The sequence below is a fragment of the Oncorhynchus kisutch genome, linkage group LG22 (genome assembly GCF_002021735.2).
Source record: "Oncorhynchus kisutch isolate 150728-3 linkage group LG22, Okis_V2, whole genome shotgun sequence".
NCBI lineage: Eukaryota > Metazoa > Chordata > Actinopteri > Salmoniformes > Salmonidae > Oncorhynchus > Oncorhynchus kisutch.
The window spans coordinates 6,718,362-6,727,117 of NC_034195.2; the positions used below are offsets into that span (position 1 = coordinate 6,718,362).

Here is an 8,756-nt window from a genome sequence, read left to right on the forward strand (position 1 = left end):
GACTTTCCCGAAGAGGATCCTTTGTCCGAACCAACCAAGGCATTGGAACAGATTCCAGAGGTTGACCCAAAACAGGTAGATGGAGCGGCCTTCTGGTCAGACTTCGGAAGTGAGCACACCAGCTACCGCTTCTGAGTATATTACTCGCTAATGTCCTAGATAACAAGGTAGACGAAATTAGGGCAAAGGTTGCTTTCCAGAGATACATCACGGATTGTAACATACTTTGTTTCACAGAAACATGGCTCTCAGGATATGCTGTTGGAGTTGGTAGAGCCACCGGGATTCTTTGTGCGTCGCACCGACAGAAATAAACATCTCTCCAGGTAGAAGAATGGCAGGGGTGTATGTTTCATGATTAACGACTCAAGGTGTAATTGTAACAACATACAGGAACTCAAGTCCTTTTGTTCACCTGACCTAGAATTCCACACAATCAAATGCCGACCGTATTATCTCCCAAGACAATTCTCGTTGGTTATTGTCACAGCCATGTATATCCCCCCTCAAGCCCGATACCACGACAGCCTTCAAGGAACTTCTCTGGACTTTATGCAAACTGGAAACCATATATCCTGAGGCTGCATTTAGTGTAGCTGGGGATTTTAACAAAGCAAATTTGATAACAAGGCTACCTAAATTCTATCAGCATATTGATTGTAGCACTCGTGCTGGTAAAACTCTGGATCACTGCTACTCTGACTTCCGCGATGCATACAAGGCCTTCCCCTGCTCTCCCTTCGGCAAATCTGACCACGACTCCATTTTGCTCCTCCCTTCCTATAGGCAGAAACTCAAACAGGATGTACCCGTGACAAGGACTATTCAACGCTGGTCTAACCAATCGGAATCCACGCTTCAAGATTGTTTTGATCATGCGGACTGGGACATGAGTGAGTTTATAAGGAAGTGCATAGAAGATGGTGTGCCCACTGTGACTATTAAAACCTACCCTAACCAGAAACCGTGGAGAGATGGTGGCATTCGCGCAAAACTGAAAGCGCGAACCACTGCATTTAACCATGGAAAGTTGACAGTGAATATGGCCGAATAAAAACAGTAGTTATTTTCTCCGCAAGGCTATCAAACAAGCGAAATGTCAGTATAGAGACAAAGTGGAGTCGCAATTCAATGGCTCAGACACGAGACATATGTGACAGGGTCTACAGACAATCACGGACTACAAAAAAAACAGCCACGTCACGGACATTGACGTCATGCTTCCAGACAAACTAAACACCTTCTTTGCCCGCTTTGACAATAATACAATGCCACCGACGTGGCCCGCTACCATGGACTGTTGGCTCTCCGTCGCCGACGTGACTAAGACATCTAAACATGTTAACCCTCGCATAGCTGCCGGCCCAGATGGCATCCCTAGCCGTGTCCTCAGAGCATTCGCAGACCAGCTGGCTAGTGTGTTTACGGACATATTTAATCTCTCCCTATCCCAGTCTGCTATCCCACATGCTTCAAGATGGCCACCATTGTTCCTGTACCCAAGAAGGTAAAGGTAACTGAACTAATTGACTATCGCTCCATAGCACTTACTTCTGTCATCATGAAGTGCTTTGAGAGACTAGTCAAGGATCATATCACCTCCACCTTACCTGTCACCCAAGACCCACTTCAATGTGCCTACTGCCCCAATAGGCCCACAGATGATGCAATCGCGATCACACTATAAACTGCCCTATCCCAACTGTACAAGAGGAATACACACAGTGCCTTGCGAAAGTATTCGGCCCCCTTGAACTTTGCGACCTTTTGCCACATTTCAGGCTTCAAACATAAAGATATAAAACTGTATTTTTTTGTGAAGAACCAACAACAAGTGGGACACAATCATGAAGTGGAACGACATTTATTGGATATTTCAAACTTTTTTAACAAATCAAAAACTGAAAAATTGGGCGTGCAAAATTATTCAGCCCCTTTACTTTCAGTGCAGGAAACTCTCTCCAGAAGTTCAGTGAGGATCTCTGAATGATCCAATGTTGACCTAAATGACTAATGATGATAAATACAATCCACCTGTGTGTAATCAAGTCTCCGTATAAATGCACCTGCACTGTGATAGTCTCAGAGGTCCGTTAAAAGCGCAGAGAGCATCATGAAGAACAAGGAACAAATTAGATTGTGTTTAGATTGCCTTACAAATATGTGTAGAAAAGGCTGGATGTTATATAACACGTGCATTCATTTCTTTAGGGCCCAAAACCCCACAAAAATCTACTCCAAGACACCAGAAAACCTGTGCCAGTGCCACTAAGAAGCAAAACTGCCCTGCAAGCCATCAGGTATTTATTGGTGGTGCTGGAAGCAAGTATGACATTTCTTTTAAAGCATTTTTAATGATATTGAAATTAGGCTGTTTATATTTGGAAATGTACACATTTAAAACTACTTTTTTTTCAGAATTTCAGAATCTCCTTTTGTGAGATCCTGTCACATCTGCTCCTGCTCCTCCCCTCCGGCATACGACGTCTCCAGAGTACTAACCACCGGTCCTGGGATTCATCATCATGCACGCCTGGCATTCATCATTACTCACACCTGTGAATCATTATGATCATTATGATCATTATGATTCACACCTGGACTCCATTACCTTCATAATTTCCTCTCCTTTATATGTTACTCTGCCATGTTCACTCACCAGTTGGTATTGTTCTTGTGTATCAGCGTATTGCCTGATGTTAGTGGCTTGTTCTTGGTTTTGTTGTTTTATTAAAACGTTTCACCTGCTTCCGACTCACCGCACCATCATTATAGAATATCAACTCAAAATATGGAAGAAGCAGGACAACCTGACATCTCCCAGATGTTCAATGAACAAGGTGACGTTTCTCGTCAACACCATGATCAGCTGGCTCAACTGGAGACGGCCATGGAAGATGTTCTCCGCAGTCTACAATGTCTCAACAGTGGAGGATATTCTAGAGCCAGTCTACACAATGAGTCAGCACACCAGCACATTCAGCAACCCGCTCAGGTCAGCGATGCCCATCTATCCCTCCTGGAGAAATCTGATGGGACGCCATCCAAACGGTTATTTCTCTGCTGACCGTGCAGCTTCCAGTGGATGGAGCACGAGGAGGTCCAGACGGAACTGGCCTGCCGAGATGGCAGTCTCACCCTGGACGCATTCATTGCGATGGCCATCCGTCTGGATAACCTCCTCCGGGAGCGTCGGCATCTCCATCACTTCTCTCCCTCCTTCGGGTGAGTGTTTGGGATCAGAGCCTGGACCCATGGAGGTAGGGGTCACATGCCTTCCCGTGGCAGAACGGCGCAGATGGATACAGCTGGGGCTCTGTCTGTACTGTGGCCAGGGAGGGCACAAGCGCCAGCGGTGTCCATTACTTCAGAATCCGTGATCCATTAGAGCAGCGGGGCGGTCACGTGATGTTACATCCCCTGGACCAGGAGAGAGTATTCCAGATTCAGACCTTCCTTCTATACTCTTTTTAGTACCCATCATTGTGGCTGACTGTCCCTCATGCCCTGTGTCTACAGCTTTAGTGGATTCCGGCGCTGCAGGGAACTTTATGGATCAGACCCTTGCCCCCTCTCAATATTACTACCTACCTGCTCTCCTCTCCTTTTCCGGTTCAAGGTCTCGACTGTTGGCCTCTAGGATCCGGAACCATCACACACTCACCCTCACCGTGGAGCCCAATCATCAGGAAAACATGCCCTTCATCACCAGTTCACAATATCATCCTCGGCTTCACTGCCATAACTCTATCATCCCATGATCGAGGATGAGAATCACTGACTGGTCACCTGAATGACGGAAGACCTGCTTCCCTGTTCCTTGTGGTTCCACGCTGGTTGAGAATCCTGTGGATGCCCTCCAGCCCAATATCCCGCCGGAATATCAGGATCTAAGGGAGGTATTCTCCAAGACCCGCACTACCTGTCTCTCTCCTCATCACCCCTGTGACTGTGCCATTGACCTGTTTTCCGGTGCTCCACCTCTGCACAGACATATTTACACTCTGTTGGTGGCTGAGACCCAGGTCACGGAGGACTACATTCAAGAGGCGCTCCAACAGGATTTAATCCGCAGGTCCACATCCCCTGCATCGGCTGGTTTCTTCTATGTGGCCAAGAAGGAGGGAGGATTTAGCCCTTGTATCGATTACCGTGGACTCCATGACATCACCGTGAAGTATCGGTACCCTCTCCCGCTGGTGTCATCGTGCAGCTTCGCGGGGCCTGGTTCTTCCCCAAACTGTACCTGCGGAGTGCCTACAATCTCATTCGCAACCAGGAGGGGAATGAGTGGAAGATGGCGTTCAGCACGATGTCTGGTCACTACGAGTACTAGGTTATGACCTTTGGCTTAGCCAATGCTTCGTCAGTGTTCCAGGCATTCGTCAACGAGGTGTTCAAGGACATGCTTGGATGTCAGGTGATTGTGTAAGTAGTTGACATCCTGATCATCCCGACCAACCTGAAAGATCATCTCCCTCACGTTCGAGCAGTCCTGGAACGCCTCTTGGCTAAACACCTGCCACTTCAAGGTGGAGAAGTACCAATTCCAGGGGCTGTCTCCTTCTTGGGCTACCAAATCAGCCCACAGGGAGTGAGGATGGAGGTCAAGAAGGTAGATGCGGTAAGGTCATGGCCAGTCCCAACTACCATCAAGGGGTTACAACAGTTTTTGGGGTTTGACAACTTTTACCGCCACTTCATCAGGAACTTCAGTGCCGTCGCTGACCCTCACACCTCCCTCCTCCTGGGTGGGCCTCGTAGGTTGGTGTGGTCTCCAGCAGCTGACGAGGCCTTTCGTCTCAAGAGGCGTTTCACCTCTGCCCCCTTGCTAAAACACCCAGATCCAAAGCTACCTTTTTTGGTTGAGGTAGATGCATCGGAGGTGGGTGTGGGGGCAGTTTTGTCACAGACAGGGGGACCCACTAAAATTGTATGAAACGGTACCCCACAGAGAGGAATTACGACGTTGGTGATCGGGAGCTCTTGGCGGTGAAGTTGGCATTAGTGGAGTGCAGACACTGGCTGGAGGGTACCAAGGAACCATCCATCCTCACCGACTATCAGAAACTTGAGTACATACGGACAGCGAGGAGACAATCTGCCAGGTGGGCACTTTTCTTCACCAGGTTCGACTTCAAGCTGACCTATCACCCAGGTTCTAAGAACATCAATGCCCTGTTCCATATCTATGATTCGGGGGCGGCTCCTGTCCAGAAGGCACCCATAATCCCATCCTCCCCAGTCGTGGATCCAGTGGTTTGGGACATAGATGTGGACATCTGCCAGGCTCTAGAGGGATCCCACACCCCAGAATTGTTCTCCCGCGCTTATCTACGTTCCCACAGGGATAAGGTTCCGGCTGCTGACCTGGGCACACAGCTGTCATCGCTGGAAATCCAGGTATTTCTCGCACCATCCACTCCATCACTGAGAACTACTGGTGGCCCACCTTGGTGCAGGATGTCACTCGGCATGTCAACTCCTGTTCCGTGTGTGTGCTCAAACCACGCCCCCCCCCCCCCAGAATGCGCCAGCAGGGAGGCTCCTGCCGCTTCCCGTACCTCAGCGACCTTGGTCCCATCTATCCATTGACTTTGTTACTGGTCTTCCCTCTTCTGATGGCTTCACCACCATTCTGGTGGTAGGGGATAGATACTCCAAGTCATGTCGCTTAATCCCTCTTCCTGGTCTTCCCACTGCTCTCTAGGTCGCTGAGGCACTCTTCCAGCAGATCTTCTGGCATTATGGCCTTTCGGAGGACACAGTCTCGGACCATGGCCCCCAATTCACTTCCCGACGAAGCTCGGGGTCACGGTTAGCCTCACATCCGGGTATTGGCATCAGTTTAACTGGAGGGTGGAGATGATGAATCAGGAGCTGGGGTGGTTCCTGAGGAGTCACTGTCAGGACCGGCAGGGTGAGTGGGCACGTTTCCTTCCTTGGGCAGAGGACGCCCAGGACACTCTACGTCACTCCTCCACTACGTTGACCCCCTTCCAGTGTCTTTGGGTTTCTAGCCGGCCCTGGCCCCATGGCCCCCGGGCCAGACCGCGGCTCCTATGGTGGAGGTGTGGAACAATGCACACTTGAGACTCCAGCACACCGTCTATCGTCAGTAGGAGCAGACAGCCCCCGGACCATTCAAGCTTCGGAGGGTCAATGAGGTGACATACAGGTTACAATTACCCAGTCACTACAGTATCTCACCCTCTTCATGTCTCTTCTCAGGCTGGTGGTTCCTGGTCCCCTAGCTGCTGCTGTCCCCCACGACACATCTCCACCCCCCCTGGACATTGAGGGAAGCCCGGCATATGCTGTCAGATCCCTACTGGACTCCCGACGTCGTGGGGGCCGGCTCCAGTATCTGGTGGACTGGAAGGGGTACGGCCCAGAGGAGCGGTGTTGGGTTCCGGTGGAGGACATTTTGGACCGCAACATCATCAGTGATTTCCACCTTCGCCCACCGACCCACTCCTCGTCCTCTGGGTTATCCCCTGGTCGGCGTCGTCCTGCAGCTGGAGCCGCACGTCCGGGGGTACTGTCACGCCTGCTACTCCCCTCCGGCATGCGATGTCACCAGAGTACTTAAGTCTTGGATTCATCATTACATCATTATGGACTCTATTTCCTCCCCTTTATATGTCACTCTCCCATGTTCACTCTGAACGGGTCGGATGAAGATTTACTGAAGATTGATGAGCAGCTAAAGGAGAATGATTTTAAAAAACATATGGTGATCAATTAAGTGTTTAATTGGTATTAGTTGAATGACATATTGCCATGTAGTTCTGGATGGAAAAATCCTGTACATGTGTAATGCTTTAGTGTCCTTTTGTAAAATTACAGATTTCTCAAAGCTGGGGGGAAAGATATCCCAGACCAAGTGACGAGAGCGACACACCGGTAAACTACTACCATATTTGTTTCACTTTTAAATTAGGTAATGGTGTGTTGCTTTGAAAGTACATATTTTGTGTTCTATACAGAACCCTGACAAACAGCCTCATGCCAATGCTGAAGAGGGCCTTTCAGGACTCCCAACCTTTTCAGTGTCATTATAGGTACAGTGGAGTCCAAATCATGACATTTAAGTATCTTCTCTAGCTAATGTTTGTTTCCCCCTGTGCAGCAGGTGTGAGTCTTGGCGAATAACAGGCTACAGAGGCAAAATTACTACAGGCAATGTCAATCTGCCTGAAATATGCACCTGATCGCAAGGGGGGCAGTGGTAGGATGAAAAAGTTAAACATCAAAGCCTGTTCCGAAGTGCATTGTTTTCCAGAAACCTGTGCCAGAATTGGGGCATTTTCATTTAAATTGTTCTTGACTTTGACAAATTGCATTTGGTTTTACATGGATGAAGGTTTCTAGTTACTGCTCTAATTATTACACAAAATAACAATAGCCAAGAATAGTATAGACCCTCAGTCTGGAAGATGCATTTTGCGTAGAATTGTATTATACAGTGCCTTCAAAGTATTCACACACCAACGTTTTGGGATTAAAATAGATTGAATTGTAATTTTTTTTGTCAATGATCTACACAAAATATTAATGTCAAAGTGGAAGACAAATTGTAACATTTTTAAAATATCCCGATTACATAAGTATTCAAATCCCTGAGTCAATACATAATGGGATCACATTTGGCAGCTGTTAAAAGCTGTGACTTTCTAGGTAAGTCTAAGAGTTTTCCACACCGTCCAGGTGCAGAATTTGCTCAATATTCCTTTAAGAATTCTTCAAATTGGTTGTTGATCATTGCTAGACAACCATTTTCAGTTCTTGCCATAGATTTTCAAGCAGATTTAAAGCAAAACTAACACGGCCACTCAGTAACACTCACTGTCTTCTTGGTAAGCAACTCCAGTGTAGATTTGGCCTTGTGTTTTAGGTTATTGTCCTGCTCAAAGGGGAATTCATCTCCCGGTGGAAAGCAGACTGAATCAGGTTTTCCTCTAGAATTTTGCCATTGCATTCTTTTTTTTTTATCCTGAAACTCCCCGATCCTTAACCATTACAAGTATACCCATAACATGAAGTCACCACTATGCTTGAAAATATGGAGAGTGGTACTGTGGCGTCTTTTGGATTAACTACAATGTTGTCTCTCCATCCTCAGTTTTCTCCTATCACAGCCATTGAATTCACCATTGGTCTCATGGTGAAATCCCTGAGCAGTTTCCTTCCCCTCCGCCAACTGAGCTAAAGACGCCTGTGTCTTTGTAGTGACTGGGTGTATTGATACTTCACCATGCTCAAAGGGATGTTCAATTGTTGTTTTGTGTTCATGTCCAGAGGCTGTCCTGTTCCATGTCCATTGCTATTAAATGTATACTCCCTGTACCTGCTTCTCGTCTACCAGCGTCGACCCTTACACCCATCTACTAATAGGTGTCCTTCCTTGCGAGGCATTGGAAAACCTTGATCTTTGAGGTTGAATCTGTGTTTGAAATTCACTGCTCGATTGAGGGACCTTACAATTATCTGTATGTGTCGGGTACAGAGATTAGGTAGTCATTCAAAAATCATGTTTCACACGCCATGCAACATTATGACTTGTTGAAAAACTGTTTACTCCTGAACTTATCTAGGCTTGCCATAACAAAGGGGTTGAATACTTATTGACTCAAGGCCTTTCAGATTTTCATTTTTAATTAAATATAATTCCACTTTGACTTTGTGATATTGTGTGTAGGCCAGTGACACAATTCTCTCTAAAATCCATTTTAAATTCAGGCTGTAACACAAAA

General features: G+C 47.3%; 1 long non-coding RNA gene across 1 annotated transcript; it reads left to right on the forward strand.

Moving 5' to 3' along the window:
• Nucleotides 1–2,099: 2,099 nt before the first annotated feature.
• On the forward strand, nt 2,100–2,748 carry LOC116356274 (uncharacterized). The gene is made up of 2 exons (XR_004204761.1): nt 2,100–2,300; nt 2,419–2,748. It is a non-coding gene; the product is annotated as an uncharacterized LOC116356274 (long non-coding RNA).
• Nucleotides 2,749–8,756: the final 6,008 nt, after the last annotated feature.